At 53.3% G+C, this 11,107-nt stretch overlaps 1 long non-coding RNA gene across 1 annotated transcript; it reads left to right on the top strand.

Annotated features, from left to right (window-relative positions):
* The first annotated feature begins 349 nt into the window (after positions 1 to 349).
* On the top strand, positions 350 to 9,111 carry LOC141563897 (uncharacterized). The gene is made up of 3 exons (XR_012488533.1): positions 350 to 1,071; positions 6,815 to 7,201; positions 8,312 to 9,111. It is a non-coding gene; the product is annotated as an uncharacterized LOC141563897 (long non-coding RNA).
* The last annotated feature ends 1,996 nt before the right edge of the window (positions 9,112 to 11,107 follow it).

The raw sequence follows: 11,107 nt of genomic DNA, 5'->3' as shown, positions 1-11,107 counted from the left end.
CCCTGCACTCCCTGGAGAGAGAAAGAAGACCGGGTGGAGCTGTGAAGAGCTCTCTGTAATGGTTTGCACCTGCTCGGAGAGGTAAGAATGAAAGGAAAGCCTTCCCACAGGACTGGGAATTGTGATTCGCCTCTTTCCACCCCAGCTCCAGCCCTGCCTTTCCCATGAAACCAATTCTCTCCTTCCCTTCTCACTGCTTCTGTGCTCTCCAGCTCCCCGCTGGCTGGCCCCCCACTCCAGAGCCTGCTGGAAGCCTCACCTCCTCAAGGAAGTCTTTCCAAACTAATCAGGCCTGGCTCTGGTTCCCTGGCCCCTCCAGCCTTCCCTCGGCAAGTGTAGAGCTCAAGATGGATAGCCTGGACCCTTCGAACTGGAGGCAGCCCCAGAACAGAAGATGTCAGCTCTGGGAAGGACCTTGGAAACCCCTGCAAAGCGGTCTAGCAAATTTAGTCATGTATTTTCTAAATGATCATTTGGACCCAGAGCAGAGCACCCGCTCCCCTGAAGGGTCTGGGAAATGTGTAAAGGGATGGAAAAAAAAGAGAGACCCCTCTATTGCACAAAAAGTTTGTGCTGATGGGATCCAAGCTCTCTGCTGCAGCTCTCTGAGCTGGGGAGTGTCATGGTCAGCCCTGTGCTTCAGGAAGATTATTTTCCTAATTCCATCCCACACACTGTTGCCAAAGTAATTTTCCTTAAGTGAAGCTTGGTCTGACTCACTCTCCTATTCAATCAGCTTTTAAACTCTTCAGTTTAGCTTGTAAAGGGCTTCCTGACCTGACCCGCTTGGACATTACTCGCCCTCCTGCACTGATCCGGCCACTCTGTCTCCTGCCTTTGTCATCCCCCGTGTTTGGAATACAGACTCCTTCCCCCGTGTCTTTCTCTTCAGGATTCAGCTCAGACACCATCTTCTCCCAGGGTCCTCCTTCCCAAACTATCTTTTTTTTTACTTAACTGCTGTATATATTTGCTCTCTTCCTATTCCATCTGTATGTAACATGGAACTGACAGACAAGGACTTTGCAAACCTGATTCGGAATGAGGGCCCTGGATCCCTGGGATACACAGGTATTTTGTGACTGTTTTCTGTTTATTTTACTGCATGGGAAAGAGGGGGCCTTTAGGTGGCTGCTGACTGGAGCAGCAAGTAGGTGCTGAAGCTTCCAAGGAAGAAGCTCTGTTTGCCTTGCTGCTGGACCTGAGGCATTGGAGCCCTGGGAGGTCAGTAAGGGAAGGGGCTGCTCTTTCCCATCAGCCAGATCAGCTGACAGCAGCATGGCCTCTAAGGCAAGTCTGTGGCTGGGAAAGAGCCGTCCTTCCTGCCCCTTTAGCCTGGTGAAACCTCGGGTCCTGAGGCTACCTGAGAGAAAGCCCTTCCTAAGAAGCTGATGCCCAGAAGTGAGCTTGGGGTGGGGGGGGGAATTTTCTGTAACATGAAGTTTGAGCCCACTCATCCACTGATCTCTGAATATCACCGGCTGGCTGCAGCTGGTCAGCCATTGTGGCTGTGGAGGATGAGGAAGGGGGTCTCTTCTTGATGGCCGAGGAGGCTGTTGTAGGAGTGGGTCCGGTGATTTGGGGGGAGGGGGTCCAGCATTTGGGGGAGGAGGCTTGGCTGCCATTCCCAAGGCCCTTGGGCTGCCTCCATCATGGGCTGACTTGACTGGAACAAGCTGACTCTGGTTTCTCTCTCAGGACATCCTGGGATTCCAGACCACTTTTTTTTTTATGACATTGGGGGTGAGAATCCCTTAAGATAAACATTGGAAAAACATACTAGAAGGGAGCTTGAACGGATCACATGAGGAGAACTCATTGTCTCTCCGGTGGACTCCTAGAAACCTGAAGTGGGATAGGACTAATTAGCCCAAGATGCGCAGCTAAGAGATGCAGTGCTGGAGTCAGCTCAAATCCAGCCTCAGACGCTTACTAGCTGTGGGATCTCGGGCAAGCCATTTCATATCTGCCTGCCTCAGTTTCTTCAGCTGTCAAATGGGGATTATAAAACCTTGCAGGGCTGTTGTGAGGATCAGATGAGATCATGTGCAAGCACCCAGCACAGGGCCCAGCACACAGTAGGAGTTTTTTAAATGCTTATTTTCTTCCCTTCCAGCCTGAGGTTAATGACTTCAGAGCCACCTTGGACTCCTCATTTCCTCCTCCTCCATTGCCAAGCCCTGCTGATTTCCAGCCCACCTCTCATACTTGCCTCCTCTTGGCCCACACAAACGCTGCCCAAGTTCAAGCCTCTCACCTGGGCTGTTGAAACCGCTTCCTAATTGGCGGATGCCCCCTGCAGCCATGTTTCACCCAGCTGCCACTGGAAGTGAGCGGATCCTTCCAGGGCGCGGGTCTGAACATGTCACACCTTAATTAAAAAACTAGAGGGGCTTCCTGGGGCCCTGAGTAGGAAATTAAATGTTTCCCAGTCTGGCCACAGCCTCCCTTTCTGGAATTCTTACTTCCCTCATGCTGGCTCTATTCCATGCCATCTCCCATTCGCAGTCTGTCCCCCTCCCCTGTGATGCCCTCTGCCCATCTGGGACTCATGGAACCCCCAACTCATGTGCTTCACTGCTAAAAGGCCTTTCTTCATCCATCCCTGTTTGTGCCCTGCCCATAATTTATTTATTGTTGTCCAGCTTTTCAGGACCCCATTTGGGGGTTTCATGGCATTTTCTTCTCCAGCTCATTTTACAGAGGGGGAAACTGAGGCAACCAGAGTGACAGAACTTTGCTCATCATTGCACATCTAACAAGTATTGAGGCTGGATTTGAACTCAGAGACGTTTTCCTGGAGGCAGCGCTCTTCCCTCCCAAGCCACTTGTTATAAATGTTGTATTTACCTATATGTCCCTGTTTCCTCCCAATAGAATGCAAATACCTTGAGAGCAGGGACCGCCATTGTTGTATCTATATGTCCCGTGCCTGACACTTAATGGGTGATTAATAAATTCTTGTTGGATGAATGAATGGCAGGAAAGACAGAAGCAGAGGGACTTATTAGGAAGCTGTTACAGTAGTCTGCCTGAGAGATGCTGAAGGTCTAAATACCTGGAATGCACCAGGGCAAATAATCCCTCTTCTCTGGGGCTGTTTCCAAATCTGTAAAATAGTAACTGTAATACTTGTAGGCCTTTGGTTTCCTCATCTGTAAAATGGGGTCAAGAATGCCTTAGCTATCTACTTTACAAAATTGTTCTGAGAAAGAAATGAAATGATACATGCTGAGTACTTTGTAGCACACACACATAAATATGAAATGCTACATATAAATGGTAGCTATTGTCATTGTTACTTCCCCTCTGTGGACCTCGGTCTCCTTATCTGTGAAATGAAGGAGTCGATCCAGATGGCATCCTGAGATCCCTGCCAGCGCTGATCTCCAGGGTCCCTCCCATCGTTAAATCTTATGAACTTATGGTCGGAATAATATAAATAAGTAGTATGTATAAATAATATAAAGAAATTAATAAGTTCCAAGGGGAAAAGGAGAGAGAAATCACGGCTAGGTGCAAGAATCCTAGGAGACTGCCTGGAGGAGGTGATTTGAGGGCCTTGAAGCAGAGTTAGGATGGACATTAGAATCACAGAATCTGGGACTTGGAAGGGACCTTAGAAGCCCAGCAACAGCAGAGTCAGGAAGCAGGAACCTCAGGCGAATATTCCCATTTTCCTGAATTCCCCAGTGGTCCATAGGCCGGTGCTGGAGCCCTCTAGAGAATCCTGGATCTAGACCTGGGAGGGGCCTGGGAGGTCACCCAGCCCAAGCTCCCCTTATTTATAGATGAGGAAAACTAAGGCTTAACGAGCTCGGAAGGGCAGGCGAGGTCCCGGTGTCAGGATCCGCACTAGGTTCCTGTGACTCACTGACCAACTGTGCAGGATGCTTGTGGGATGGGACTTATCATCGGACCGCATGTCCGAGTCCCAGATTAAAACAAAGTAAGAGAAAACAGACAAATAAAAATAAAAAAGCCTAAGACGCCTTTTTACCAGGAAGCCATCTCCAGTCTTCCCCTAAGCCACGAGGGACAGGTTCCCAGGGACTAGTGTCTCCTAGGAACTGGCTGGGAGAGAGACATGATGGTCTCTGAGATAAAATGGGGGATCCAGGGGAGAAGGGGGAGGGGAGAGCTGTCCATCTTGTCTCCTTAGCAGGCAAACTGCGAGAATGAGAGCCAACAGCTTCTGTCTGTGTGCTGTGAGCTCCTGGCAAATCTGGAATGATAATGAAGGCTCTCATCCCCGTTACCCAACAGCCTATCACCCTGCTGGGCTCTGCAGAGACACGAGCCAAAAGCTGCTCCTCCCAGAATCCTGAGCTGGGCCCTGAAGGGAGCTTAAGGCAGGGGGTGGGAAGGAGGGAGGGCTGGGGGAGCCAAGCACAGACCCCTTCTGTCCCTAAAGCTTTTTTTCTCCCCAGCTCTCTGAGTCAATGGACCTCAGGGGCACATGGCAGAGCTTATCCCTTCTCCCAGGCTGGAGGGACTCAGAGAGCCAGAGGTTAGAAGGGCTGTGATTAAGGAGTTGGCAGATTCCAGTCAAACCGGGGTTGGGCTGTTCTCTCACACTCCCTCCCTCCCTCTCTCGCCCTCTCTCTCTCTCTCTCTCTCTCTCTCTCTCTCTCTCTCTCTCTCTCTCTCTCTCTCCCCCCCCCCTCTCTCTCTCTCTCTTTCTCTCTCTCTCTCTCTGTTTCCTCCCCCACTCTCCCCCCTTCTCCTTTTCTTTCTGTCTCTCTCCCTGTCTCTCTCTATCCTTTTTTTTTTTTTTTAAAGCAGAAATGTTCCTGTACTCTCACCCAGAGGCTTTTGCAGAAGGCGGCTGTTCAAGAAATGGAAAAACAAGTCAATGTGAAAGAAGGAAGGGGGAAAAATCTATATGTCACCAGAAAAATTCTTGGCCTAAGAGAGCTTGAAAAAAACCTCATGACCTCTGTGAGCCTCATTCTCCTCATCTGTAAAATGGGCAGCTACACTCAGGTCCCTTCCAAGTCTACCATTCTATGTTCTACTATTTCCTATTACACACTCTTTTCCATAACTAAATTCCTGTTTTCCAGCATGGAAAAAACAATGGACCCCACAAATTCTGCCCTTCTGCATTCTGGTTCTGATGTTCTTTGTTTTCCATTCTCTCTAGCTCCTTCCACTTTGATATTTCTTTGTTTTAGGGGCAGCTAGGGGGCGCAGTGGATAGAGCACCAGCCCTGAATTCAGGAGGACCCGAGTTCAAATTTGGTCTCAGACACTTAACACTTCTAGCTGTGTGACCTGGGCAAGTTACTTAACCCCAGCCTCAGGGGAAAAAAAAAAAAGATATTTCTTTGTTTTAGTGTGCTGTTTTGTAAGATAACCTTTTAGTTCTGACATTCTGGGTTTTAATCATCAATCAGTCAACAAAGCATTTAGTAAGCACCTACTGTGTGCCAGGCAGTGCCTTAAGCACCAGGGATTCAAAGCAAAGCAACGGACAAGTCCTTCCTGTCTAATAGCAAACAGCCATGGCCAAAGAAGAAGGATATAGGATAAGCTAGATCTAAAGGGAGAGGGAGAAGGGGAGGTACAAGCATTAAGGGAGAATTCAATTTTCTATTCTAAGGGAAATGTTGACAGTTATGTTCCAAAGTTCTATATCCCAAGGGCCCTCCCAGCTCTGACCTCCCGGGTTCTAAGGGCCCTCCCAGCTCTGACCTCCCGGGTTCTAAGGGCCCTCCCAGCTCTGACCTCCCGGGTTCTAAGGCCCCTCCCAGCTCTGACCTCCTGTGTTCTAAGAGCCCTCCCAGCTCTGACCTCCTGGGTTCTAAGGGCCCTCCCAGCTCTGATATCCTGGGTTCTAAGGGCCTCCCAGCTCTGACTTCCTGGGTTCTAAGGGCCCTCCCAGCCCTGACCTCCTGGGTTCTAAGGGCCTTCCCAGCTCTGACCTCCCGGGTTCTAAGGGCCCTCCCAGCTCTGACCTCCTGGGTTCTAAGGGCCCTCCCAGCTCTGACTCCCATGTTCTAAGGGCCCTCCCAGCTCTGACCTCCTGTGTATTTTCAATGTCAACATTTTCACAGCCTCCTTATTAAGCTACAATTGGGGCAGGGGGAGGTGAAGGGGAGAGATCTCAGGAGGGGAGACAACAGACAGGCTAATGGGTAAAAAGTCCTGCACGGGCTGAGGCCCAGACCCACCGCAGGACCCACAGCCTTTCTGGTTGGCAGGCCTCAGATCCCTCAGGAGCCATCACTGATCAGGGTGAAGGAGGAGGAAGGGGGAGGGGAGAGAGTGATGGGTGCTGGCTGAGCTTCCCTCCTCCCTCTTCCTTCCCTCCCTCCCAACCCTCCTCCCCCCCAGGGCCAGGGTCCAGGCCTGGCTTCCCTCAGAGTTGCTGAGCCCCAGAGCGGGGCACTGGTGAGGGCAGGGATTTGGGGGCCGCCCACAAGGGTTGCCTTTGTTGCGCCTCCTTAGATGCAGGAGCCGAAGGCGGGAACCCCAGCCCCGGTGGCAGGCCCGCACTAGTTCCAGTGACAGAAGAACCTTGCCCGCAGCCTGTGGCCTGCCCAGGGGGACCGGCCTCTCTCTCCCGGGCTCCCCTGCTTTCACAGTGGGGGCAGCTTCCTCAGCAGAGCCGGCCCCGAGCACTCACCCAGCCTGGGGCCCGACGGGCCTGGCCCCAGTGCCAGTGCGAGCACCCAGCTGCCCCTTGTCCGGCACGGGTGCTCATGGACCGCGGCCCCCGGACACTCCCTGGGGGCTTCAGCGTGCCCCATGCCCCCTTCTCTGACCCTCAGTCATCTCAGGAGGGGGCAACTACACTTTGCCCTAACAGGAAATAATGAAACAGGTGGACAACGCCCCGGATCGCGGCCGCGGCCTCATTTTGGATCCAGCCTCAGCCACTAGCTGCACGATCCCGAGCAAGGCAGGTGAACCTCTGCCTCAGTTTCCCCATCTGCAGAATGACCATAATAGCACCTCCCTACCAGGGTGGTAGGAGGATGAATGAGCCCACATTGGTAAAGAGCTTTGCGCTTGCTATAAAAACACCAGCTACCATCATTGGTGAACTCATGGGGTCATCACAAAAACCCAAGTAAATAACAGAAGAGAAATTGGTTTTGAGTCACATACAGTGTAGGAGGAAGAGCAGTGGAGTGACAATCAGGAGAGACCTGGGTTGGAATCTTGGTGCCGACTCCCTGCTATGTTAACGCAGGTGAGTGAATCTTTCTGAGCCTCAGTTTCCTCAGCTGTGAAATGGGGATCATAATGAACCTTGCCCAATCCTTTTCACAAGGTGATTGGGAGCAATATGTCTTATTAACCCTGGAGCTTCAGAAGTGTGAGCCACTGTTATTTTAATACAGGCCCATGGGGCTCAATTTCTTCATCTGTAAAATGGGCTGGAGAGGGAAATGGCGAACCGTCCAGTGTCCTCGCCAAGAAAGCCCCAGATGGGCTGGTGAAGAGTCGGCCTGAGCAGCAATCGGTTGTTCGTGTGCCTCGTTCACTGGGTGCCCGCCGTGCGCTGACTAGCAGAAGCCAGGGCTTGGAGAGCCCCCTTATTTTGCAGAGGCCAGAAATATGAGGGGCTGGCTGGAGGTCAGCAGCCCCTTTGCCCTCTCCTTTGGGACCTCCTCCTGAAGCTGGAGGACCTTAACCTCTCGGGGCTCAGTTTCCTCACCTGTGAAGTGCTGCTGCTGGGGGGCACAGGTTTTTTCCAAAATTTTCCAAATTTATTTATTTTTAATATACATTGTTTTATGAATTATGTTGGAAGAGAGAAATCAGAGCAAATGGGAAAATCATGCAAAGATTAAAAACAAAAACAAAAAAGAAGCGAATATTGCCTTGTTTAGCAAAGGTCCTGGAGTGGTTGTTGTTTCCCAGCTGAGGAAACCAAGGGACGCAGATTAAGTGACTTGCGGGGGATCGCCCAGCTAATGCCCATCTGAGGCTGGATTTGAACTCCATGCCCAGCACTCTGGGCACTTTGGCGCCACCCAGCTGCCTAACCCTATAACGGAAAATTGAAATATTTGACCTCAGATTCCTTCCTACCCTAAATCTATGAGCTAGAAAGTTACAGTGGGAAACAGCTGGATGGCATATAAGGAAAGAGTAAGGAAAACCTGAGTTCAAATCCAGCCTCGGGCCCTTCCTGATTGTGGGACCAGTCTGCCTCAGTTTCCACAACTGTAAAATGGGGATCATAATAGCACCTCCTAGGGTTGTTGTAAAGATCTAAGGAGATAATATAATACTTGTAAAAAGCGCTTGGTACATAGTAGGTGCTTAATAAATGCCTATTTTCTTCCTTTCAAAGGGCTGAGTGCCGGGATCTACACAGGGAAGCTTGGGGTCTCAGGTGAGAGAATGGGATTGCTGCTGGCTGGCTGATGGAAGAGCAGGAAGCTCTCACAGGACCTGGGTTCAAATCCCACCTCTGCTGCTGCCCTTGCGAGGGGATCCCAGGTCCCTCTGGCAGGCTCCTCTGGGAGCACTGAGCCCTTCACTGCAGGAGGACATTAATGATAACAGCTGACATTTGCTTGGTTCCTTAAGTTTCCCAAAGTGCATCATTTCATCTGCTCTTCACACCCCGAGCTGCAGGTTGTTGTTATCCCCTTTCACAGATGAGGAAGTGGGCTGAAGAGATGGAAAATGACTCAGCTGGTGAAGACACAGCCTGTGAGGTCTGTAAGAGCTCCAACTCTGTGAGCCTCAGAGCCCAGCCTGCAGCAGCGGGAGGGGAACCCAGCGGGCCTGAGCCCTGGGCAGGAAGAGAAGGGCCTCAGAACAAGCAATGTCAGGTCTGAGAGGCTTTAGAACCAGGATGAGGAAGTTAGAGGAGGAGATCTTAGAGCATGGAATGTCAGAGCCAAAGAGGGACCTTACACTGTGGAATATCAGGTTTGGACGGTTCCTTAGAACCCGGGAGGTCAGAGCTGGGAGGGCCCTTAGAACCCGGGAGGTCAGAGCTGGGAGGGCCCTTAGAACCCAGGAGGTCAGAGCTAGGAGGGCCTTAGAACCCGGGAGGTCAGAGCTGGGAGGGCCCTTAGAACCCAGGAGGTCAGAGCTAGGAGGGCCTTAGAACCCAGGAGGTCGGAGCTGGGAGGGCCTTAGAACCCAGGAGGTCGGAGCTGGGAGGGCCTTAGAACCCGGGAGGTCGGAGCTGGGAGGGCCCTTAGAACCCAGGAGGTCAGAGCTGGGAGGGCCTTAGAACCCAGGAGGTCAGAGCTTGGGAGGGCCTTAGAACCCGGGAGGGCAGAGCTGGGAGGGCCCTTAGAACCCGGGAGGTCAGAGCTGGGAGGGCCCTTAGAACATGGGATGTCAGAACTGGGAGGGCCCTTAGAACCCGGGAGGTCAGAGCTGGGAGGGGCCTTAGAACCCAGGCTGTCAGAGCTGGGAGGGCCCTTAGAACCCGGGAGGTCAGAGCTGGGAGGGCCCTTAGAACTCAGGAGGTCAGAGCTGGGAGGGCCTTAGAACCCGGGAGGGCAGAGCTGGGAGGGCCCTTAGAACCCAGGAGGTCAGAACTGGGAGGGCCTTAGAACCCGGGAGGTCAGAGCTGGGAGGGCCCTTAGAACCCGGGAGGTCAGAGCTGGGAGGGCCCTTAGAACCCGGGAGGTCAGAGCTGGGAGGGCCCTTAGAACCCGGGGAGGTCAGAGCTGGGAGGGCCCTTAGAACCCAGGAGGTCAGAGCTGGGAGGGCCCTTAGAACATGGGATGTCAGAACTGGGAGGGCCCTTAGAACCCGGGAGGTCAGAGCTGGGAGGGGCCTTAGAACCCAGGCTGTCAGAGCTGGGAGGGCCCTTAGAACCCGGGAGGTCAGAGCTGGGAGGAACCTTAGAACCCGGGAGGTCAGAGCTGGGAGGAACCTTAGAACCCAGGAGGTCAGAGCTGGGAGGGCCCTTAGAACCCGGGAGGTCAGAGCTGGGAGGAACCTTAGAACCCGGGATGTCAGAGCTGGGAGGGGCCTTAGGACCCAGGAGGTCAGAGCTAGGAGGGCCTTAGAACCCAGGAGGTCAGAGCTGGGAGGGCCTTAGAACCCGGGAGGGGCAGAGCTGGGAGGGCCCTTAGAACCCGGGAGGTCAGAGCTGGGAGGGCCTTAGAACCCGGGAGGGCAGAGCTGGGAGGGCCTTAGAACCCGGGAGGGCAGAGCTGGGAGGGCCCTTAGAACTCAGGAGGTCAGAGCTGGGAGGGCCTTAGAACCCGGGAGGGCAGAGCTGGGAGGGCCCTTAGAACCCAGGAGGTCAGAACTGGGAGGGCCTTAGAACCCGGGGAGGTCAGAGCTGGGAGGGCCCTTAGAACCCGGGAGGTCAGAGCTGGGACGGCCCTTAGAACCCGGGGAGGTCAGAGCTGGGAGGGCCCTTAGAACATGGGATGTCAGAACTGGGAGGGCCCTTAGAACCCGGGAGGTCAGAGCTGGGAGGGCCTTAGAACCCGGGAGGTCAGAGCTGGGAGGGGCCTTAGAACCCAGGCTGTCAGAGCTGGGAGGGCCCTTAGAACCCGGGAGGTCAGAGCTGGGAGGAACCTTAGAACCCAGGAGGTCAGAGCTGGGAGGGCCCTTAGAACCCGGGAGGTCAGAGCTGGGAGGAACCTTAGAACCCGGGATGTCAGAGCTGGGAGGGCCCTTAGGACCCGGGATGTCAGGGCTGGGAGGACCTTGGAAGCCAGTCTAATTAACTAGTCCCCTGGATTTCTCTGGCAGCCACACCCTGCCAACTTCTCCCCGGAGGCCTCCCTGGCCTTCCCACTCCTGACTCAGGCCTTTCTTTCCGGGAGCCGAGTGGTGCCGGGAGAAAGCCGAGCCTGGCTGGGAGGGGCCCTAGAGCTGGGTCCCTTGGCCCACTGAGCTAAGGAAGCCCCACCCTGAACTAGAGCTGCATTTGTGGGGCACCAGGAACCTCTTCTCCTCCATATGCCTGAGCTTTGTTTGGTTTAGTTTTTTTTTTTTTTTTTCTGACTACCTGAGCCTCCCAAAAACTGAAGGAGGGGAATGAACTGGGGGGAGGGAGCGGGCAGGGCAAGGGGAAAAAGAAAGGGGGAAAGAGAGACAGAGAGAGACAGTAACAGACATAGAGACAGAGAGACAGAGAGACAGAGAGAGACAGTAACAGAGA

This window comes from Sminthopsis crassicaudata, chromosome 3, assembly GCF_048593235.1.
Source record: "Sminthopsis crassicaudata isolate SCR6 chromosome 3, ASM4859323v1, whole genome shotgun sequence".
Classification (NCBI taxonomy): domain Eukaryota; kingdom Metazoa; phylum Chordata; class Mammalia; order Dasyuromorphia; family Dasyuridae; genus Sminthopsis; species Sminthopsis crassicaudata.
This window is presented reverse-complemented; position numbering and strand designations above follow the sequence as displayed.